Raw genomic sequence first — 24,512 nt, 5'->3', positions numbered from 1 at the left:
ACATGGTCGACAAGAAGGATCCAGAGATCAATCAAACAGAAGTAAGTGTTCAGGATTTGATCCATGCAGTATGATTAATATGTATGAAGACACACAGGCAATTCAACAGAGAAAGAGCAGCCTTTTCAAGAGATGAATTAGAACGGCTTGGCCTCTGAGGTTGCTTGCCAGCAAGTCTGCCGGATCTGGTTTCAATTCCCAGAGCCTGCATGGTGAGGGGAGAGGGGACAGGAAGGGGAGAGGGAGAAAGAAAACCTACAGATTGTCCTCTGATCTTCACATGTGAGTTGTCACTATGGCACACGTGTGACCCCTCCCCCACCATGTGGTGGTTTGAATGAGTTGTCCCTGTAGTCTTGGATATTTGAATGTCTGGTCCCCATTTGGTGGCACTGTCTGGAAAATATAGGATGGTTGTGAGCCACTCTGTGGGTGCTGGGAACCAAACTTGAGTCCTTTATAAGAATAGCATGTGCTCTTAACCACTGAGCTGTCTTGTCAGACCCTAACTTTTTGTCTTTTGAGACAAAAACCTCAGGTAACCCAGGCTGGCCTCAAGTTCACTTGTAGCTGAGGATGACTTTGAACTTCAAGCCCTCTTGCCTCAATGTCCCAAGTTCAGAGGTCACAGGCATGTGTTAGGTATCAAACTCAGGGTTTCCCACATGCTGGATAAGCACTCAACCTATTGAACTACACCCCAGCCTCCCTTTCCTAAAGGTAATTTTTGTTTTTGTTTTTTCGAGACAAGGTTTCTCTTTAGCTTTGGTTACTGTCCTGGATCTAGCTCTTGTAGACCAGGCTGGCCTCGAACTGACAGAGATCCACCTGCCTCTGCCTCCCGAGTGCTGGGATTAAAGGTGTACACCACCGTGTGTGTTCCAGGTACTGAGCTCAGGTTCTCAGGTTCAGCATCAGGAACCGTTATATGCTGAGCCGTCTTATTGCCCGCTCCTTTTACAGTTATGAAAGAGTGTATTTCAGGGCTGGAGAGAGGACTTAGTTGGTCAAGAGCATGCTATGCAAGCAAGAGGATCTGAGTTTGAGCTCTAGCACCCACGTGAAACACCAGGCATGCTGTGCCCATTTCTATTCTTAGTGCTGGGAGTGGGGAGACAGAGGGACCTGGGGCTCGCCAGCCGCTCAGCATAGCCTCACCGGTGAGTGCCAGGTCTCAGAAAACCTGAGGAACACACCGAAGGTTGCCTCTGGCCTCGTCAGACGTGTGCACATTCCTTCTGCCTCCTTAGGAAAGGTGACTGCAGCACCGCACCGTTTGGGCTTCCTGCAGTAACCCCAGATGGTCTTATCCTGGGAGATGACAGTTCATGTGTGTTCCCAAAGACCTGCCAATGGGACGGGATGTGGAAGTAGAAGGCAGTGACATGGAGATTTAAAAAAGAAAATAAAACCAACAAGCAGAAACCTGCTTATAGAGTGTTTTGTGAGATTTGGCAATGTTTTCTTTAAGCTGAGCATCCTTACAAAAACATACAAAACAGGTTGTTTGCAGGGTTTGGGGCGAAATCATGAGCCTCACGTGTGGAAATGCGTGGAATGTCAAAGTTTCTAAGGCAAAAGAGCCACAGTAGTGTGGTCTAAGTGTGTGTGTCTGGAGTCTGCAGCGGTGTAGACAGTCACACATAGTAGTGTGGTCTAAGTGTGTGTGTCTGGAGTCTGCAGCGGTGTAGACAGTCACACATAGTAGTGTGGTCTAAGTGTGTGTGTCTGGAGTCTGCAGCGGCGTAGACAGTCACACATAGTAGTGTGGTCTGAGTGTGTGTGTCTGGAGTCTGCAGCGGTGTAGACAGTCACGCAGGCCTTCACGCTCATTTCCACTCCAGCACGCCATTGTGACACCCCTTTCTGCATGCTCTGCACAGGTGCCTGCCCAGAACTTAATTTTGCCATCTTCTTCCTTCTGTGGTCCTGTGATTGAACCTAGAGTCTTGTACATGCTAAACAAGGGCTCTACCCAGCCCTGTTTTTACTTCTTATTTCGACAGCCTTACTAGATTGTTCAGGTTGGTCTTGAACCCACACTGTTGCTCTGGCAGGCCTTGTATTTGCCTCAGCTTTCTTTACTTTAACAAGAATTATAGGCCTTTGCCATCAGGCATAGCACACTTAAATTTTTTTTGGAGACTGGTCTCGTGTATGCCTGATTGGTCTTGTACTTGATAGATTGCCCGAGATGATCTTGACTTTGGAACCTCTTGCCTTTACCTCCTGCTCCTGAGATTATAGATGTGAGCCACCACATCTGGTTTGTGTTGTGCTAGGGACTGAACACAAAGCTTCATGTATGCTGGACAAGCACTCTACCAACCGAGCCACATTCCCAGCCCCTTCGCACGTTCACTGCACACTTACTGTATCTTCTCTACCATTATGCATGCTTAAATGCACAGATGTCACCATGTTACTGTGGCTCACAGTATCCACTCAGTGATGCGACCTCCAGGAACCAGGCTAGACCACAAGCCCAGGCATGCAGCGGGCTATACCATTGAGGTTTGTGTCAGCACACCCTAGAGGGGCTCACACGGACAAAACCACGTACCAGGGCATTTCTCTCTGTCGTTAAGAAACACACCATTGTTATTTACCCTAGAGAAGAAATAAAAGCTTCTCTTCCCATGAAAACTTGCCCTCAAATGTTCATAGCAGCTTTGCTTGTAATAGCCCACAGCCACAAACAACCCAAACAACTTTCAACGGATGAACGGTTCGCAGAGCGTAGCGCATCCCTCAACAACAGACCACTATTCCGCAGTAAAAGGGATGCGATTGACACATGTGCCAGCTTGGATGGCGCTCAAAGACATTTCTGTTAAATGAGAGAAGGCAGCCAGAAGGTTACACACTGGATAATCTCATTTATCTGACAGTCTGGAAAAGACAAAACTACAGTGATGGAAAATGTATCCGCCGTTGCCAGGGTTACTGGTGTGGTGAGGGTGTGTCTGTAAGGGGTAGCACGAGGGAGTTTTGGAGGATGATGGAATTGTTCTGATGGTGGTTACACAATTCTATACATGTGTTTGGGTTTGCAGGACTGTGAGGCAGAAGATGAAAGGGTAAGTTTTACTGTATGAGATTTTTATTTATTTTTTTAAAAGATTTATTTACTTTTATTTTATGTGTTCTGGATGTTTCGCCTGAATGTATGTATATTATGTGCATATGAACCACATGCATCCCTGGTGCCTCCAGAGGTCAAAAAAAAAAAAAAAAAAAAAAAAAAAGACAACGTACCCTCTGGAGCTGGAGTTACAGCCTGTTGTGAGCTGTCATATGGGTACTGGGACCCACACCCCAATTCTCTGGAAGAGCAGCCAGTGCTCTTAACAACTGAGTCACCTTTTCAGCTCTAAGATTTTATTTTATTATTCATTTATTTATTTTGGTTTTTCTGAGACAGGATTTCTTCGGGTAGTCTTAGCTGTCAGGGAACTCAATCAGTAAATCAGGTTGACCTTGAACTCATAGATGTTCTCCTGCCTCTGCCTCCTAAGTGCTGGGATTAAAGGCATGCACCTCCACTGCCTGCTTATTTTATTTGATTTTTTCGAGACAGAGTCTCATGTAGCCCAGGCTAGCCTCAAACTTGGTATGTATTCGAAGATGGCCTTGAACTCCCCATCCTCCTGCCTTCTGTCCCAAAGTGCTGAGATTGTAGGCATGAACTACCACACCCATTGGGTGCTGGAGCTGGCACCCAGGTTTCCTGCACGTTAGAAAAGCATTCTACCAACTAAGCTGCATCTTCAGCCCCAGCTGTGAGAATAGACAAGACAGACGGAGGTAGACAAGGGCTACAAGTGAGGAGGTCTGGATCTTAGAGAATAGACCCATATTTCAGAAAGAATATTCGTGTGTGTGTGTGTGTGTGTGTGTGTGTACATATAAAATTCATGTGTGTGTAGAGGCCAGAGGTTGTTGAGTGGTGTTTTCTTTTATAGTTCTTCATCTTGTTTTTTGGGGGGCAGATTCTCTCACTGCACCTGGGCCAGCTCACCAATTTGGTAAGACCAACTGGGTGATGAGCTACAGGAATCTACCTGTCTCCGTCTTCCTAGGCACACACCTCCATGCCTGGCCTTGTAGGTGCGTGCTGGGGATCTGAACTCAGATCCTCACGCTTGCACAGGAAGCCTTTTGCCAACTGAACCATCTTTCCAGTCTCGAAAGATTATGCTTATATCATGGAGCAGTTGACATAGGGCACAGAGCTTAATAAATAAGGGAACAGTAGCAATAAAGAGATAAAGGATTATGTACTCATAAATGAATTATGAGTCTTGGAAGCAACGTCTCCAAAAAAGTAAGCACTGGGTTCTTCTGGGAAGTGCACTGCTGACGTCTGGGAAGGATGCCAGAAGGTGCTGGACACCAGCTGGGAGAGGGGATGCCCCAGAAGGGGAGGGAGGATGGCTGCAGGCCTGGAGCGTGGGTTGTAGACCCTGCTTGCAGTCTGCAGGGGGGGAAGAGAGTTAGTGATGGACTGTGATTTGACCCCCAGCTCCTTCATTCACCTCCCGGGTGGCCCATAGCCATGACCTACTTTCTCTACCTGTGCTGCAGGTGACACCCCGCCCTTAGCTATTTTTATCCCAGCAGAATTTCTAGATTAAAAAATAAAATCAGACTGGTTGGTGGGGCTGCCCCGTGGGAGATCATGATGGGTTCATTTCCATCTATTGAGGATCAAACTTTCTTTGCACAGCTGTCCCAGACAGATGGTGTCTTTCTTGCCGGGAGGGCTCCCCCAGTGTCCAGGACAAAGTTCAGATTCTTCTTTGGATGTTCAAAGTTCTCTCATAACCTAGATGGCAGCTTCCCTTCAGCCTCGCGGCTTGTGGAGCCTCCTAGACTGCCCTAAGGACCAGCCAGCGCAGGTTTCTTGCCAGATGCTGACAAGGCCTTTTGCTTTCCTGCTGGGAGCCCCTGTTAGGAACATCCTTTCCCTTCCTTTCTTTACCCAGCCAAAAGGAACGCATCCTCTCGGCCCATAGAGCTCTCCTTGATCCCCAAGCTAGAGTGAAGGTGCCTTTGGAGAGACCTACCCTGGAGTCCCTACTGTCTATGTCCAGGGGTGTCCTCTGGGGCTGTGGCCCTCTCTCTGGTTCTTGGGGCTGGCTCTGGTCCACTTTTGGCCCTACAAAATGCTGATATTGTTGACAGCTGGAGCCTCTGTGACAACCTCATGTGTGGTCCCTTCTGAGTCAGGGCTGGGCCTCCTCCATCCTGGCTCGCAAGGCCCCTCTGCCCAGTGAATCAGCACCTTCTTAGGACAGGCAATGAGCTCAGCACTTTTCTCCGCCCTTGGGAAAGGTTTGAGGAGGAAATCTGAAAGGTCTTTCATGGTAAGGGAAGCTGGGCAGGCCCCAGGGTTCACACAGATGCCCCTACTCTAACCACGGTCCACTCTTCCTCTTTTTCCAAGAGAATCCTTGTCCCGTGGCCTCCCTCTGCCCATGCTCTGCAGACCACTGCTGGGCCCCAACTGCTGAGTGTAATGGAGTTCTCTTCTGGCTTTTCTGAGGCTGCCCTTCTTGCCTCTGCCTCCCTCCATCCATGACTACAAATGCCCTACAGCCTCCTCCCCATCCCCTTGTAAGGGTCCCTCCTAGAAGCTGGTCCCTGAGAGGGTGGAACTCCTCATGGTAATCCTGGGTCATTTCTCTTCCTTCTGAACTTACTTAGGGCCCAACCACCAAGACTGTACCCTCCCAATCCCCCTGCCCCAGCGTTCCTTCCCATACTCTGGTCCCCTAAGATCTCATAGCGCTCAGTCTGACATGACCCTAGCTCGGCATATTCTCTCTTTCTCCAGTTCTGCTGGCTCAGCTTTACCCAGGCACAGAGCCTGGACCTAGTCTAGGCCTTGCCCTGGGGTCCTGCTGACTCAGTCTCCTCTTACTGTAGGCTATCTGTGTGTGTGTGTGTGTGTGTGTGTGTGTGTGTGTGTAGGGGAAGCCAGTTCATCGCACACCTTGCTGTCCCTGTGACTTGCAGGATGGCTCTGCCTTCCCAAGGCCTCCGTTTCCCCTTCTGAAGGCAGATGTGCCTCCTGCAACGTTCTCAGAACTAACTGAAGTATCCTCAGCAGCACGGCTCTAAGGCAAAGTCACTGAAAACAGGTCAAGCCCATACAGGGTTTATTACTGAATGTGGGGGTCATGGAAAGTTTGGCAATTGTAAAAGGAAAAAGGGTTCTGAATGCCCAAAGACCAAAATTTTGAGGTGTAGTGAAATCAACTCTGTAGTGAATCTGAGGGAATTCTGGGCTCCCTCGCCTGCATTGCATCCCGGTCCTTCACTACAGCCTTGCTTTCCAATGAGCTTTGCGCGGGGTATGCTGCCTGAAGCCTGACCTGCTGCAGCCTGACCTGCTGCAGCCTGACCTGCTGCAGCCTGACCTGCTGCAGTCTGACCTGTTGCAGCCTGACCTGCTGCAGTCTGACCTGTTGCAGCCTGACCTGCTGCCAGACATACCTCTGCTCTAGTGCAAAGGGCTGGGTGTTATGTGACGGAGTGTTTGCATCACAGAACTTCCTGCCTTCACAGAAACGGAGTTAACCGTGTAAAAGCAAAGACGCACTATTCTCCTCCCACCGCTCCTCAGCCCGCATCGAGCTGCGACTGCACTGTGTTAGGCTGTCTGGTTTTGAGAATTGCTGTAAGAGTTGCTGGCTTAAGTTTCATAAAAATTATTTAATGAACTTTTGTTTAGGATTAGGATAGAATTTTCAACAATTTCTGATATATGCCATATTTTACTATGCATTTACACCAAGAAGTATTTTTAACATTGATGATTATAAAATAAAAATATGGATCAACTCTGAGGGGCTGGAGAGGTGGCTGGGTGGGTGAAAATGCTTGTTATCTAACCTGATGGTCTGAGTTCTGATTCCGAAAATCCTCATGGGTTGGATAGACATTTTAAGAAAAACTCTATGTTGGGGCCTGGAGACCTTGTTCAGAAATTAAGAGCACTACCCTTCCAGATGACCCAAGTTCGGATCCTAGTACCCACACCTGATGGTGCACACCTGCCTGAAACTCCAGCTTCAGGGGGATCTGATGCCCTCTTCTGGCCTCCATGGGTATATACATGTGGTATATACATGCACACAGAGTCACGTATGCATATAACTTAAGAAAATTTAAAGGTCTTATGGTATCAAACACTCAGCTGAGTTTTTTATCTTTGTATAAAATAAGCAAGCACAAAGCACATCCATCTTATTAGTATGCAAGCTTGTTCCTGTTTTTCTTATAGTAAATGGTAAAATTATACCTATACTAAAGAGTTGTTTTAGAATGCATTCATGCTTTTTAAATTAATACATGTTTAATTTTGTGTGGTTAGTATATATTGTGATGTTCATGTGTGTGCATAAGTAAGTGCATGCAGGTGTTGTCTGAGGTTTCTGTCCTGCCCGGTTCCCACAATCATTAAGTCCCAAAGAAATCACACAGAGGTCTACATTAATCATAAACTGATTGGCCCATTAGTTCGAGCTTCTTATTAACTCTTACAACTTATATTAACCCATTATTCTTATCTATGTTAGCCACATGGCTCGGTACCTTTTTCAGTGAGGCAGTCACATCTTCCCTCTTCTGTGTCTGGGCAGGACTGCATCCTCCTCCCAGAATTCTCTTGTTCTCCTTGACCTGCCTCTACTTCCTGTCTGGTTGTCCCACCTATACTTCCTGCCTGGCTACTGGCTAATCAGCGTTTATTTAAAACATAATTAACAGAATACAGATTGTCCCCCACCACTTCCCCCTCTTTTTTTTAAACAAAGGAAAATATCCACAGTCCATTTTTTGGGAATGTGGGCATAGTTTTCCAGGCTACTTCCTACTGGTTGAGGGCATTGATAATCTTATGGGAACCTAAGGAAAATTTTGAATTATGATCAAGTCCTGACTGGAGTATCCTGTGAGGCTTGATCATCTCAGGCAGCATCTTGAATCTGTTCTAGATGTAGAACTCTGACATCTGGGCCATCTGTTATTACTGGAGATTTCTCAGGTGGTCTTCTTTGATCAAACTTGATTTTTCTTAACTGAGAATGAATCCACAGCCCCTCATTTCTTGTGGAAACAAAAGAAAATTCTCTTCTCCAAAGTAACATACCTTTTGACTTCAATTTTGAAGACAAGGAATTTTCAAAATATCTATCTTGGATTAATTCAGCAGCATTTATAAATAAATATCTTTTAGCAGCTGTTGCTCTTTCCTCAGCATTCAAACAATTCAAAGAGAACATAATAACATTCAGTATCCGGACTCTCTGTGTATTTTTTATCTTTATGTGGCTTTATTTTAACCTCTATTTCTTTTATTTTTACTTTTAATATTTTTGGCCTTTTAAGACAGGTTCTCTGTGTATCTTTGACTGTCCTGAAACCCTCTGTAGACCAGGCTGTCCTTGAACTCACAGAGATCCACCTGCCTCTGCTTCCCAAGTGCTGGGATTATAGGTGTATGCAACCACATCTTGAACTGACAGAGGTCCATCTACCTCTGCTTCCGAGTGTTGTGATTAAAGCCGTGTACTACCACACCCAACTACTCTTTTTTTTTTCTTTTTAAGGACTTTATGCTTTTTTTCTTCTAAGCCTACATATATTTTTAAACATACAGTAAACCATTTAGAGGCTTATTTTGTCTTTGAAAATATCTTTGCTGTATCTCTCTCTCTTTTTCTGACCACATGACTCTTTATTTGCTAAGCAATATGGAGAGGATTAAAGCCATGGCTTTGATGGCTGGATCTAGCCCATTCCTTAGCTTTCTGAGATTCCAGCCTCATGGCAGAGGTACCAGCTGTAGCCATGTTTATTGCCACACTCTATGGCGTTTCAAGGTCCCTGCCAGCAAGCAAGCTGCAGCAGTCTGCCACAAACCACATTCAAATGCTCTTTGGCCAGCCCTCCTGCCTGAAAGAGTCAAAGTTTGGGCTGGCAGGAGGGTCCAGAAAGCCGGCATTTTAAAACAGCATAGCTTTTTTTGCTGCTATGGTTGAAAACCAAAAAGCATGCAGTCAGCTTTTCATTAACACCATTTAAGTGTTTTGTGGCAGGACCTCTTAAAAGAACTGCAAGGTTTTGCAGCTAAAGCTGAGTCAGGAAGCCTCTCTTAAATGAGAGTGCTTGCTTCCAGCAAGCAGAACACACCCAAGAAAATGCTGTTATCAATAAGTCATGCTTAACTCTATTCTTTTTTGTCTAGAATTACTTCCCAAACTCTGTCAGGCTTATGTGGATGCAGTTGTCCACTTGGGCACCATTTGTTGTCTGAGTTTTCTGTCCTGCCCAGTTCCCACAATCATTAAGTCCCAAAGAAATCACACAGAGGTCTACATTAATCATAAACTGATTGGCCCATTAGTTCAGGCTTCTTATTAACTCTTATAACTTATATTAACCCATTATTCTTATCTATGTTAGCCACATGGCTCGGTACCTTTTTCAGTGAGGCAGTCACATCTTCCCTCTTCTGTGTCTGGGCAGGACTGCATCCTCCTCCCAGAATTCTCCTGTTCTCCTTGACCTGCTTCTACTTCTTGTCCACCTATACTTCCTGCCTGGCTACTGGCCAATCAGCATTTATTTAAAACATAAGTGACAGAATACAGAATTGTCCCACACCACTTGCAGGTGTGTGTGCACATGTGCATCCATGTATGTGGAGGTCAGAGGTCGACATCAGGGATAGCCCATTATGACTCTATTATTATGTGTTTTTGAGGCAGGGCTCTCAGTAAACCTGGAGATCACTGAATGACTAGACTGGAGAGCTAGTGGCTTCTGGAATGTCCCTGTATCTGCTCACCTCCCAGTCCAGACACAGATGCTCATCCCACCCTGAGTGCTGGGAATCTGAACTCAGATCTTCCTGCTCCTCTCAGAAGCCCTTTGCCAGCCTGGAGTTTGATCTGTAGATCTGTTTCATATATCTATGATACCCAAAGTTGGGTTAGAATGTCTGAAGTAATACCACTGTATTATCATAGAGAGTGGACCCTTAGCGGGCCCTCAGTGTTTATGGAGATTGGGTGGTGCTGGCTGCATCTTGTCTCCACAGTCCTGATAGCTGCAAGCTTGCCTCTCTTATAAGGCCAGGCAGCCATGGTTTGGAGGACCTGCCTTTGATTTCTCAGAACACAGGCCTCCTCATACCTGCCTGCCTTGCCAATTCTTAGTCTTACCTTAATGGCCAGGTGAGTACTACCTCTCCGTGTACCCTCCATAGCTGCTCTTATGGCCCAGACAGATGGCCTACCAGCACTCAGTAGCTCTTGGGTCTGAGTACGACATGCCACATCTAGACTGGGATAGAGTAAGCAGGGGTGTGTCGGGCTCAAAGGCCTCAGGTCCTGGCGTGGGTGGGAAAACCGTCCCCTGGATGCTGTGCTCTGTGGAATCTGTCTGTGGCATGAGAGAGGTGGTATGATTGGCAGGGCCTGTTCTTTCAAATACCAAAGACCAGATAGGGCCCTGCACATGGCTACCTTTGCCTATGGAGACAACCTCCATGCAGGAGGGAAACCTGAAGGAGGTGCAGGTGGAATATTATGGGATAGAGATGGCCCAGCACAGTTTGGCGACCAAGCATCTTGGAGGTCTAGGCTGGAGGAGCAGCAGGGAGGACGGAATGGGGGTGTGAGAAACCTCGTGACAACCTGGTCCCGACTGATGGCCCCACAGCCTCTCTGGATCTGTCGACAGCAAGCACCGCACCCACATGGGCGCTCTTATTAAAATGAAGTAGAGGTGAACCTACCTCCGGGGTCCCATGATTAACGTGGCCAAGGCTCCAAGGCCTCCAGGTCTGGTGACCATCAACTTTCCGCACTCCCAGGGGCAGGCCCGTGAGTGTTCCACCACCATGGGCTCTACTTCCAGTCCGCGTTGCTTAGAGTCAGCCTCCTTATTCAGGACAAGCTATGGGCCTTCTCTGTGCCTCAATTCCCCTGGCTCTAGGTGGGAACTCAGCAGGTTTTGAGAGTATATGAGTTAGGTTCTTGCCATAGCACCTGTTCCATGGGAAAGTAAATCCTGTCCTGTACCGGGGCCTGAAAAGGCAATGGTGGCATCTGGAGAGGGCATACAGAATTCAGACACAGAGGGCCACAGGGACCTCTGGGGTTTGGGCTCCAGAACCCTTTGGAATACCCGGGTCTGCAGGTGCAGGAGGAACAAGCTGACTGACTGCCCTTGACTGCATCCTTTTCGTCTCCTAGAGTTCCATGTGGAGCTTAAGAGAAACACCCTGTAATCTACTTTCTGAGTATTTTAAACAACAGATCGCCCATCAAGCCCGCCTAGTCCAGAGGTGCAGGTTGGCTACCATGAAGAGTAGAGGAAGGAAATTCCCTAGTTCAAAGCGCTAGTCCAAGGCTTGTGAGGGTGGCAGGCAGACCACTCCATCATGTTCTGACTAGGTCTAGCCTCAGAGGAAAGAGTGGAGCCCTAGTCCCCACCATTGCCCCAGTCTCTTGCTTTGCCTCACCACCCTGTGCACCTTGTCTGCCTCCAGTTTCCAGTGATTGAAGCCTCCCCACTGCTCTCATAATTGACCTTCCCACCTTGAATTCAATCAGGAATCACAAGCCCTTTTAATTTAGCAAATAAAAGGCTAGCTGCTGAGCCGACTGCCCCTGATTGACAGGGCTGTTAGCCCAGTCAGGCTGGCCTGGAGAGGAGGGCACAGGCTCATAACCTAAACTGGCCCCTGTAGGGTAAGGGCGCTCCCCAGGGACTAGGAACAAAGGAGAGCCAACTCCCTGAAAATCCCAGCAGAGGAGAGGGCGAAGGCTTCCTGGTTGGGGGTGGCTGCCGGCTGGACCAGAGACAGAGGAATGTGGGGTCTCATTCAGTCTGGGGACAGTGGGATAGACACAAGGGAGCACTTCCCAACAGCAGCCCTGATCTTTGTTATGTGATGTTGGGTTGACTTCCAAATTCCCCTGTCTACAGTTCTCTCTCTCTCTCTCTCTCTCTCTCTCTCTCTCTCTCTCTCTCTCTCTCTCTCTCTCTCTCTCTCGCTCTTTTAAGAAGGAAGAAGAGGCCCCATCTTGCCTGTGCCTCAGTTTCTCATCTATTCCTGGGATGATGACAAGACCCAGCCACCTGGCAGTCTGGGGATTAAATGAGGGGCTGGGAGCTCACAGGCACCTTTCATTCAATCATAGCACCCCACTTCAACTTCCAGGTACACACATGTCTTAAGTGAGCTTGTGCAACCACCCATGGTATACCTGAACTTCTCCATCCCTCAGGGAAATCCCCTGCCTATCTGAGTCTGTTTCATTCAGTTCCTTCCTCCAGCCTCAGCCCCTGCAAACTTACTTTTCTGTCTCTATAGTTTCTTAATTCTGTAGATTTCAAGGAATTAGACTTATACAATCTGTAGTATTTGGGGCCTCCCTTTTTTTTTTTTTTAAATCTTACCTTAATGTTTTTGAGGTTTATCCAGGTTGTGATATATAGAAACATTCAGTTCCCTTTGAGGGCTGAATTCTACTGTGTGTGTGTGTCGTATTTTCTTGATCTAAACATCTGTTGTTGTTAACTTTTACATTTATTTGTGTGTGTGTGTTTTCTTGGTCAACTTAGTTCAAAGTCCCTTAGATCTAGTCATGACCCCACCTGGTGGGAACAAAAGTCTGGTAGCAGGAAAAGGTTTCAGAATGTGCAACAGCCAAAATTTCATTAAAACCCAAATGTGATGGCTTGGTGGGTAAGGACACTTGCCACCATGCCGGATGACTGAGTTGGTCCCCCCAAGACCTATAATGTAGAAGAAGAACTGACCCCCACAAATTGTACTCTCACTTACACACAAATGCCCCCAAATAACATAAATAAAAGTACAATAACAGAGTCAAATGTTCATTGAGTCTGAGGTGTGATTTCGTTGCAGCCTGGACTCAGGCTAAGCAGCAAGCACCCCTCGCACACTCAGTGACCCCACATCAGCCTGGACCCGCTCTGTTCAGGTTCAGATTGTAATGTGGTATGGATAGTAGTGATTTGCTATACATAGAGAGTCTTTGGCTCTTACAGAAACACAACAGTCGACTTACAGCAAACATGACAACGTTTCCCTTCAATCAGCACACGTCAGATTAGTACACCCTTGGGTGGATTTTGCTAGATTGAGAATGGCCCCACAGGTTAGGTGTTTGCATGCCTGGGCCCCAGTTGGTGGAACTGTTTGGGGAAGACTAGGGAATGTGGTCTTGTTGGAGGTGTGCCATTGGGGCAGATGTCTTGGTTAGGGTCCTGTTGCTGTGATAAAATGTCATGACCCAAACAACCTAGGGAGAGAAGGGTTTATCCGGCTCACACTTCCACATCACTGGGCATCGTTGTGGAAGTCAGTGGAACTCAAGCAGGGAGGAACCTGGTGGCAGGAGCTGATGCAGGGGCCATGGAGGAGCGCTCCACCAACAATGGGCTGGGCTCTCTCCCATTGATCACCCATTAGGAAAATGCCCTACAGGCTTGCCCACAGCCCCATCTTATGGAGACATTTTCTCAGTTGAGGTTCCCTCCCCTCAGGTGACTTTACCTTGTGTTAAATTGGCATAAAACTATCCAGTATAGCGGGCTTTGAGGTTGCAAAAACCCACACCATTCCCAGGTCCCTGCCTGAGGATGTGAGACCACAGCTATTGCTCCAGCGCCATGCCGCCATGCCTGCTCATCTGCTACCACGCTCCTGCCACGATGGTTGTGGACTCACCCTTGGGAACTGTGAGCCCCTGGTAAACTCCTTCTGTAAGTTGGTCATGGTATCTTATTCCACCAAGAGAAAAGTTACAATGTTTGACTTTTAAAATTACTGTTTCACAGCACAGGCAGTTGCCGTTGCTCTTGGTTGCTGGCTAGGACTAGATGATGAGACCTTAAACCTGATGATACCATTGTTCTGATCACAGGACAGAGAGTAATCAAACTGAAACTGTGCTAGGGGCATCCTCTCTACTGACTTAGCTCTCACGGTGCTGGGAGGGGCCGGCTGCTGAGAGAAAATTGTTACCAAAGTCTTACCAAGCTGTAGACATTATGTGCTAGGTACTGACCTGCCAGGCAAAAATGTCTCCACTGGTGCAATAGTGGCATAGCCATTACAGGGGTAACCAACCACTTTCTGATTTGATTTAATGCTTTCCCCACAGAAAGAAATTGATGTTTGGTACTATAAACCTGGTCAAAATCTTGTGGCTAGGGAGGCCTTAGCTCTAATGGGGAATCTACTGCTGTTATTTTGTTATATGGATGTGATGTGCCCATCAAATTACTCTAAATAATTATGCTTATGCCTATACTGCTAGCTTTGATTAGTGTCTTAAGAAGACATGCTGGGAAGTGGTGGCACTTGGGAGGCAGAGGCAGGCAGATCTCTAGGTTTGAAGTCAGCCTGGTCTACAAACAAGTTCCAGGACAGACAGGGCTACACAGAGGAACCCTGTCTCAACCCCCCCCCCAAAAAAAAAAGGGTGGGGGAAGAGAGATAAAAAAATGAAGTTGTGGTCATTATTGCTGTGATGAAACACCACAACCAAAAGCAAGCTGGGTAGTAAAGGGTTTATTCGGCTTACACTTCTACATCACTGTTCATCATTGAAGGAAGTCAGGACAGGAACTCAAACAGAACGAGATCCTGGAGTCAAGATCTGATGCAGAGGCCGTGCAGGAGTGCTGCTGACTGGCTTGCTCCTTATGGCTTGCTCATTCTGCTTTCTTATATCACCCAGGACCTCCAGCCAAAGATGGCACCAACCACAATGCACTGAACCCTCCCACATCCGTCACTAATAAAGAAAATGCCTTATAGACTTGCCTTCAGCCTGATCTTATTAAGGCATTTTCTCAAGTGAGGTTCTGTTCTCTCAGATAACTCCAGCTTGTGTGAAATTTACACAAAACTAGCCCAGCTGGAGACGCTTCCTTTCTGCAGAGGCAGCAGTAACAGCAGAGGCTCATCACTAGTCAAATGTTGAGAATCCACAGCTGTTGGATGATCATCTCTAAAAGGAGCATCCACACCTCCCTCTCCAAGGCTCAAGGAACATCATGGGAGGGGGAGCAAAAAATAGAAGAGGCAGAAGATGGGATGGGGTGTTGTGGAGACTTGGCTTGGTGCTTAAGAGTACTCGATGCTCTTGCAGAGGAGCCAGGCTCAGTTTCCAGCACCCACATCCTTGCTCACAACCATACGTAACTCCAGTTCTAGGAGATCTAACAGCTTCCTCTGGCCTCACTGGGCACTTCACGCATACGGTGCACAGACATGCATGCAGACAGAATACCCGTACACATACATGCTGCTTGAATTGCGGACTTGAGTTTAAGAAATAATTGTTCAATGAACTTTGACTTGAGATTAGAACAGAATTTCAAACAGTTTCTGAAATCATTCTGAATATGTCTTGGTCATTTTGAGATGTGGTTCTTTTGTGTTCATCAATTCCAAATATTTGTTGTTGTTTTTCAAGACAGGGTTTCTCTGTAGCTTTGGAGCCTGTCCTGGAACTAACTCTTGTAGACCAGGCTGGCCTAGAACTCACAGAGAACCGCCTGCCTCTGCCTCCTGAGTGCTTGGATTAAAGGTGTGTGCCACCACCACCCAGCATCCAAATGCTTTTAAATTCACCCCATGACATTTATTCCTTGTGGATTTCCTGAATTTCTTTTTTGTTGATTTCTGAGTTGTTGTTGAAGAACCTACTTGATATGATTTTAATCTTTTTCAATTCATAGACACTTTTGTGGCCACTTCCTTCTAGTGTCTGCAGAAATCAACTGTGAGTCACACTGTAGTTCCTTCTCCTCATACATCCTCACTACCTGCCCACAGTGGGGACGGAACCTAGGCCCTCTCACATGTTGAAAGGAGTTGCTTGTTCGTCCTGGCCTCCCAGAACTGAAAGAATCACACAGAAACTATATTAATTAAATCACTGCTTGGCCCATTAGCTCTAACTCCTTATTGGCTAACTCTTACATATTAATTTAACCCATATCCATTAATCTGTACATCACCACGAGGTCATGGCCTACCAGCAAAGTTTCAGCACATCTGTCTCTGGCAGGGGCTCTATGACTTCTCTCTAACTCAGCCTTTCTTTCTCCCAGAATTCCATTTTGTTTTCCCTACCTACCTCTACTCAGGCCCATGACAGTTCCTTTATTAACCAATGTTATTCACAACATGCAGAAGAGAATCCCACATCACCTCCCTTTTTTGTTTAAAAATGCAAAGGAAGGTTTTAAATTTAACATAGTAAAATTACATATAACAAAACAGGTATCAAGCAGGAATTACAGTTACAATATTTATATCTACTTTATCTTTTATCATAACTAAGGGAAACTATAACTATCAATTCTTCAATTCCATCAAAGACTCCAGAAGGATATAATATTACCTAAGTAAACAGGAAGTACATTATAAACAACTTTCGAAACTCTAGAATTGACAGAGACATCTTGCTGCCTGCACAGTCATCCAAAGTTCCTCTGTACCGTTGGGGCATTCACCTTCAGCCTCCTGGCCTATAGTTTCCAGCAGACATTTCCATGAAGCAGGAAATTTCAAGACAGTTCTGCCTATATTGGCAGTTTGTCAGTTACTTTCTTCTGTGCCCTGCAGAATATATAGCAGATTCTTTCTATTCTTTCATGAAGCAGGAACCCCGAAGGGTCATCTCACCTTTAGGCAAGTTCAGCAGTCATTTCTCTGCAGGTCCTGCATGTCAAGTTCATCAAGCAGTCCCAGCAAGAGCAGTTTCTTGCCCAAATGGCTAACCAACTCCATAAGGAGCCTCTTCGATGCCCATCTTCCTCTTGAAGTAACTGGTGCTGCCCGTAGCAGTCATGTCTCTATCATAAAAAGTCCTAACTCCTTAAAACATTTTAAATGCCATATCCTGTAGTCTTTGAAAGGTTTGAAGAATCCCTATCCATCTGAAATACATCTCTGTACATCTAGAAAACCTAACTATCATGACTACAGCTTGACTATTACAGATGACTATCAATTACATCACATTTTTAAATGAGCTGCACAAACACAATACCTTAATCAAGAGCAGAAATGTATATACACAGTATAACAAAATTGACCTTAAATTTCTATAAATAAACCAAGATCCATGCCCATGCAAATCTCTATAGCATTCACATGCTAGGCATGGCATCTGCAATCCCACAGTCTTTTAAAAGTTTTTGTTTTGAAACAGTCTCTACTAAGTAGCTTTGATGTCTTTAAACCCCTGCAGCCTACGCAACTCCTGGACTTGGGCTTTATCAGCCTCAGCCTTCTAGGTAGCTGTGCCTATAGCCCTGCAGGCCTGGCCATGCTTCCCTTGTTTGGAATGTGCTGTTCTCCTCTGTGCTGTCTCCAGCCGGTTTACTCTACTCTCTACTTGGACCTCATTTGAATGCTTAAGTGTCCATCAAATTTGGGAACATTTTGGTAATTATTTTTTGAAACATTTCCCTCACTCCTTCCCTTTCTCTCTCTCTTCTTCTGGAAACTTATATTAAGCATAAATTAGTGTGCTGGCTAATTTTATGTCAAATCGATACAAGCTAGAGTCATCTGAAAGGAGGGAACCTCAATTGAGAAAATGTCTCCATAAGATCAGGCTGGAGGCAAGTCTATAAGGCATTTTCTAATTGATGATTGATGTGGGAGGGTGCAGCTCATTGTGGCTGGTGCACCCCTGGGCTGGTGGCCCTGGGTTCTATAAGAAAGCTGGCTGAGCAAGCCATTAAGCGGCAACCTCCATGGCCTCTGCATCATCTCCTGTCTCCAGGCTCCTGCCCTGACTTCCTTCAATAACGAACAGAGATGTGGAAGTGTAAGACAGAGAAGCCCTTTCCTCCCTCCCCAGCCTGCTTTTGGCCATGGTGTTCATCACAGCAATGTCAACCCTAACTAGGACAGTCGGCATGTTGGAAGATGTCCTCTGAGCTCTGGGGTGCTGTTCGTTTTGTGGTTGTTCTTCTCTGTTCTTCAGAGTGGGTGATCTCAGCTGACCTGTCTTCTTTCTTCCAGCTCAGAGGTGACGCTGGACCCTTTAAGAGAACTTTTCATTATAGCTGTTAAATCTATCTTTTTCTTTTTTTAAAAGATGATTCTTTTTTTTATTATTTTTTATGTGCATTGGTGTTTTGCCTGCATGTATATCAGTGCGAGGTTGTCAGATACCCTGAAACTGGAGTTACAGATAGCTGTGAGCTGCCATGTGGTTGCTGGGAGTTGAACCTGGGTCCTCAGTCAGTGATCTTAACCTCTGAGCCATCTCTCCAGTTATGGTTATTAATTTTTTCAACTTTAGAAGTTCTAGATGTTATTGGTTTTTGATACAATTTCTGTTTCTTAAGTGTTGCTCTTTTCCAGTGAGCCAGTTTGGCCTTTCTCTGGCTCTTTTCTAGGAAAATTACTTTTAGTTTGTTCGCATGACTGTTGCCTGCACATAGCTGAATGTACCACACATGCAGTGTCCATAAAGGGCAGAAGAGGGCGCCAGATCCCCTCAACTGCATAGTTGAGAGCAGTTGTGTGGGTGCTGAGAGCTCAACCTGTATCTTCTTTTTCCTTTTTTTAAAAGATAATTCTTTTTTAATTTTTAAAATTGTTTTTATTGAGCTATATATTTTTCTCTGCTCCCCTCCTTTCCTTTCCTCTCCCCTTCTACCCCCTCCTATGGTCTCCATGCTCCCAATTTACTCAGGAGATCCTGTCTTTTTCTACTTCCCATGTACATTAGATTCATGTATGTGTCTGTCTCAGGGTCCTCATTGTTGCCTACATTCTCTGGGATTGTGAATTGTAGGCTGGTTTTTCTTTGCGTTATGTCTAAAAGCCACTTATGAGTGAGTACATATGATATTTGTCTTTCTGGGTCTGGGTCACCTCATTCGATATGTTTTCTAGATCCATCCATTTGCCTGCAAATTTCAAGATGCCATTATTTTTTTCTGCTGTGTAGTACTCCATTGTGTAAATGTACCACATTTTCCTTATCTATTCATCAGTTGAGGGCCTTTTAGGTTGTTTCCAGGTTCTGGCTATGACAAACAATGCTCCTATGAACTTAGCTGAGCACATGTCCTTTTGGTACGATTGAGCATCCTTTGGGTATATACCCAAAAGTGGTAATGCTGAGTCTTAAGATAGGTTGTTTCCTAGTTTTCTCAAAAATCGCCATACTGACATCCAAAGAGGCTGTATTCCCACCAGCAATGCAGAAGTATTCCCTTTTCCCCACAACCTCTCCAGCATAAGTTGTCATCAGTGTTTTTGATCTTGGCCATTCTTACAGGTGTAAGATGGAATCTCAGAGTTGTTTTGATTTGCATTTCTCTGATGACTAAGGATGTTGAACATTTCCTTAAGTGTCTTTCAGCCATTTTAGATTCATCTGTTGAGAGTTCTCTGTTTAGGTCTATACCCTATTTTTAATTGGATTATTTGTTCTTTTGATGACCAATTTTTTTGAGTTCTTTGTATATTGGAGATCAGCCTTCTATCTGATGTGGAGTTGGTGAAGATATTCTCCCATTCCGTAGGCTGTCGTTTTGTCTTGTTGACTATGTCCTTTGCTTTACAGAAGCCTCTTAGTTTCAGGAGGTCCCATTTATTAATTGTTTCTCTCAGTGTCTGTGCTACCGGGGTTATATTTAGGAAGTGGTCACCAGTGCCAGTGCATTCAAGTGTATTTCCTGCTTTCTCTTCTATGAAGTTCAGTGTGGTTGGCTTTATGTTGAGGTCTTGAGTTTTGTATATGATGATAGATATGGATCTATTTTCATTCTTCTACATGTTGATATCCTTATGCGAGCACCATTTGTTGAATATGCTTTCTTTTTTCCATTTTATATTTTTGGCTTCTTTGTTAAAAATCAGGTATTCGTAGGTGTGTAGATTAATATCCAGGTCTTTGATTCAGTTCCATTGGTCCTCCTGTCTGTTTTTATGCCAATACCAGGCTGTTTTCAGTACTGTAGCTCTGTAGTAGAATTTGAAGTCAGGGATTGTGGTGCCTCCAGAAGTTCCTTTATGGTACTTCTGTTTTGGCTATCCTGGGTTTTTTGCTTTTCTATGTGAAGCTGAGTATTGTTCTTTCGAGGTCTGTGAATAATTTTGCTGGGATTTTGATTTGCATTAAATCTGTAGATTGTTTTTGGTAAGATTTCCATTTTTGCTATGTTAATTCTACCTACCAAGACCATGGGAGATCTTTCCATTTTCTGGTGTCTTCTTCAGCTTCTTTCTTCAAAGATTTAAAGTTCCTGTCATACAGGTCTTTCATTTTTTTAGTTAGAGTTACTCCAAGATATTTTATGTTATTTGTGGCTGTTGTCAAGAGTGATGTTTCTCTGATTTCTTTCTCAGCCCATTTATAATCTATGTAAGGAGGGCTACTGATTTTTTTGAGTTAATCTTATATCCTGCTACATTCCTGAAGGTGTTTATGAGTTGTAGAAGTTCCTTGGTAGAATTTTTTGGGTTGCTTATGTAAACTATCATATCATCAGCAAATAGTGAGAGTTTGACTTCTTTTCTGATGTGCATTCCCTTGATCTCCTTTTGTTGCCTTATTGCTCTAGTTAGGACCTCAAGAACTATATTGAATAGATATGGAGAGAGTGGACAACCTTTTCTTGTTTCTGATTTCAGTGGAATTGCTTTAAGTTTCTCTCCATTTAGCTACTGGTTTGCTGCATTTTGCCTTTATTCTGTTTAGATATGTGCCTTGTATCCCTGATCTCTCCAATACCTTTATCATGAAAGGATGTTGTATTTTGTCAAAGGCTTTTTCAGCATCTAATGTGATGATCATGTGGGTTTTTTCCCAGTTTGTTTATATGGTGGATTACATTGACAGATGTTTGTATATTGAACCATCCCTGCATCTTTGGGATAAAGCCAACTTTATGGTGGATGATTTTTCTGATGCTGAACCCCTATCTTCTAAGAGGTCTCTCCAGCCCCTCCATGAATCACAGTTTGTGACTCCTGATACCTTTTTGAAGACATAAGTCAACATGGTGGCACAAGCCTGTAATCCTAGCCTTGGGAGGCTAAGGCAGGGGGATTGTGAGTTTGAGACCAACCCGGCTATATATATAGTTCCAAGCTAGCCTAGACTGTATAGAAAGAACATGACACACACATACAAAAAACAAACAAAACAAAAATCAGGAAACAAAAAGCAAAAGAGAAACCATTTGTAACAGTTGCTCTGAAGTCTTTTCTTCCATTGACAGCTCATATGTGGTTTCCATTGATAGTGCTTTTTTTTCTGAGTGGATCTCACTTCCCCTTTTATTTTGCATGTCTTGAAGGCTCTGTTGAAAACTGGATATTTTAGGTAACCCACAGACATTCTGGGTTCTGATTTATCACTATGGATCACTACACCCCAGAGCTGTCTTCACCTAGTTTTGGGGGGAGTCAATTTCCTGGTCAACTGTCTGGTGACTTGCCTGGGACCATTCAGTAGACTCTCTTCCTTGCAGGGAGAAGCTGCTGGTGGCTCTGCTTAGCTTCTTTGCTTTGAATTATCCCTCCCTCCCTCCCTCCCTCCCTCCCTCCCTCCCTCCCTCCCTCCGTCCCTCCCTCCCTCCCTTCCTTTTCTAGACAGGGTTTCTCTGTGTAACCTTGACTGTCCTGGAACTCACTACTCTGTAGACCAGGCTGGGCTCGAACTCACAGAGTTCCACCTGCCTCTTCCTCCCAAATGCTAGAATTAAGGGCATGTGTCACCTCTCCCAACACTTTTAAAAAATTTAATTAATATTCATCTGTGTATATAGAGGTCAGAGGAGCAACTTGCGAGAGTCCTTCTATAATGTGGGTCCTAGGGTTTGAACCCAGGTCATCAGGTTGGCCGCAAGCACTTTACCTATTGAGCTATCTCATATGCCCTGTTTTGAATTCGTGTTTTTATTTTTTCATCCTGGCTTCCTAGGAATCACTCCTGGGTCTTCAGAGCTAACCCATCAACCAACAACTGGTTGGATTTAGTACTTAAATCCCTTGATTCCAGAAGGCCTCTGCCCTGCGCCTGGTGATCTGTGAGTGGGTTGGGAGTACATTCAGACTCCCGGTGGATACGGTACATCCTGGCCTTTACACCCTGAGCGCTCTGGGCTATGAGCAACTAGCAGAGGCCCTTTCTGGTTTCCCTGAGGATGCGTGCTGTGCCTCGGGGATGTGTGGGAGCTTATCAAGGCTCACCATGGCTTTCTTGTTCCTGGACAGCCCTCTTAAATGTCCTGTTGTTCTGACTGTTTTTATTCCCCTAGCTGGTGATATACTTGCAGCTAGCTGCAGAGTTGGCCACAGTGCGCATCAGTTGAAAGAGTGGAATATGCCCATACTAAGACCCGAGCTGCATCCTGTTGACTGGTATGAGTGTGAGTGTGTACTGGTGTAAACTCAGGGTCAGCCAATGACAGGTTGAGACTGTACTCAGATACCTAATCTGGTAAAGTTTAGGTATTGGCTTCTCTGGTGTTCTGCTCCGGATTGAAAGCTATGTGTAGTTACTAAGCCTGGCTTTGACATCCCTTTGATGGGGATCAGGGGGACCCTGAGAAAGAACCAGTACAGCTGTGAAATGTTCAAAAAGCTTCTTTGAAGCAAGCGATGGTCATTCAAGGTGGTTGAACTTACCTCCTTGGGTCATTCAGCCCTGCTTATCCTGGCTGTCCCTTAGGGATCCAGGCCTGGTGGTTCAGTCAGCAGGCCTGGGGTGGGGAGCCAGGTGCCCTCTGCACTGGCTTCCAAGCCCCAGAAACTTGCCAGGTTCTCAGGAGGAAGGTCTAATAGAGCCAAGGGAGAGATCAGTCCCCTCTGGGTAGGACTGCCAGCAACAGGGTCACCTGGCACACAGCTGGCTCCCGACCCAGGAGCCCAGGCAGGAGAGGACTTGAGGCTAGGGGGTTTCCTTCGACCCCAATGTCTTCCTTTGGAAGACGAGCAGCCAAAGAGTGGAGCTCACCCTGGGTACAAGCCCGTCCTTGGAGTGGGCATGCAGAGAGCTCTGTGCCTGCTTCTGAAGGTCAGTGTGCTCCACGGGCGTGCTGGGGCGGGGGTGGTGGCAGGCAGAACTGGGCTGACAGTCACGTACACTGATGTCACTGGGCACTCCACCTCCCTGAGGTATCACTTTCCCTGTGACCAAGCCTGCAGCTGAGTTCAGGGGAGCAGTCACGTCCCATCCTAGGCCTGTTCCTTCAGGTTCCCCACTGTATCATCTCAGGGGCTACCAAGGTCAGGGTGGGACCCACGTCTGTCCTGATGTGAAGAAGAGGATCCTGGTGGGTGGGGAGTGACAGTAACAGGTGTGGGAGCTGGGAGGCCACGGCTGTCCCAGAGGATGTGTGGGATTGCCAACGTAGGGGTTCAGTTGGGTTTCTATGTCGCTGAGCAGGGGTACAGCTCAAGGGCTCCTAGTCTGAAGGAGGAGGCACCTGCATTTAATTTCAGGGAGTTTCCAGTCTGATGGGGAGCCAGCCCTGCTCTCTCATCCGCAGACATAACTGCTGCATCTGGACTGAGCGAAGAGGTGGCGATGCTCCAAGCCCCTCTGTAGCCAACCTCTCCCAAGGTTCTCAGATCACCATCCTCTGTAGGTCTCCCCTACAGACACTCCGAAGACCTGGCGTGTGCTCTGCACGTGACTCCCTCATTCCGTGGTAGAGGGAGAGTCAGCCCCCAAGTGCAGACAGACATCGGCGTCCTTGTGTCTGAGCCCGTCCTCAGGGCTGGGTCCAGCAGAGGGAGCTGCCAGCCAGCGGGAGCTGAGGAGAGCTGTCCCTGACCCCTGAGATGGCCTTGAGGATCCCACGCCCAGAGGGTATGGTATTTACCCCGTGACTGGAAATGCACAGGACCCAAACTGCCCCAATCCATCCTGTTACTCAACGCTGTCCCCTCAGAGACCTCTTTGAAGAAAACCAGCTCTATGGCCCATAAGGTCTTCCCATCATCTCTAGGGTAGGTAGAGATGCAAGGCAGAGACCTGGGTATCAATTCTTTCACTTTCTATGTCTGTTGCAGGCAGATTATGGAACCAGCACGAACCTGTTTTATCATCTGTAAAATGGGTTGTAGTGAAGGACCAGCGCATGGAATGTAGCTGTGTAGGGTACATCCATCTCTCTGTCGCATCTCTTCCATGTCAGTCAGGTCCTCGTTGAGAAGCTGGGGTAGGAAGGCTAAGTAGTATTAGCCAGAGTAGACATCCTGGGTGTGGGGGAGATGCTTCATCAGACAGACAGACACACACACACACACACACCTGCAGCCAGGATGGAATGGCACAGATGTGAAAGAGGGATCACAGCCCCATTGGTCCATCCCTCACCCCTTACCTTGAGCCCTCCTCACACATTCCGGCCCCAGGTCAGCTCCTGTAAGACTTTCTGGCTTCTGGCCACCGGCATGAATGCTG

The sequence above is a fragment of the Chionomys nivalis genome, chromosome 19 (assembly GCF_950005125.1).
Source record: "Chionomys nivalis chromosome 19, mChiNiv1.1, whole genome shotgun sequence".
In the NCBI taxonomy this organism is placed as follows: Eukaryota; Metazoa; Chordata; class Mammalia; order Rodentia; family Cricetidae; genus Chionomys; species Chionomys nivalis.
The sequence above is the reverse complement of the archived record's forward strand: the minus strand, read 5'-3'. Positions refer to the sequence as shown.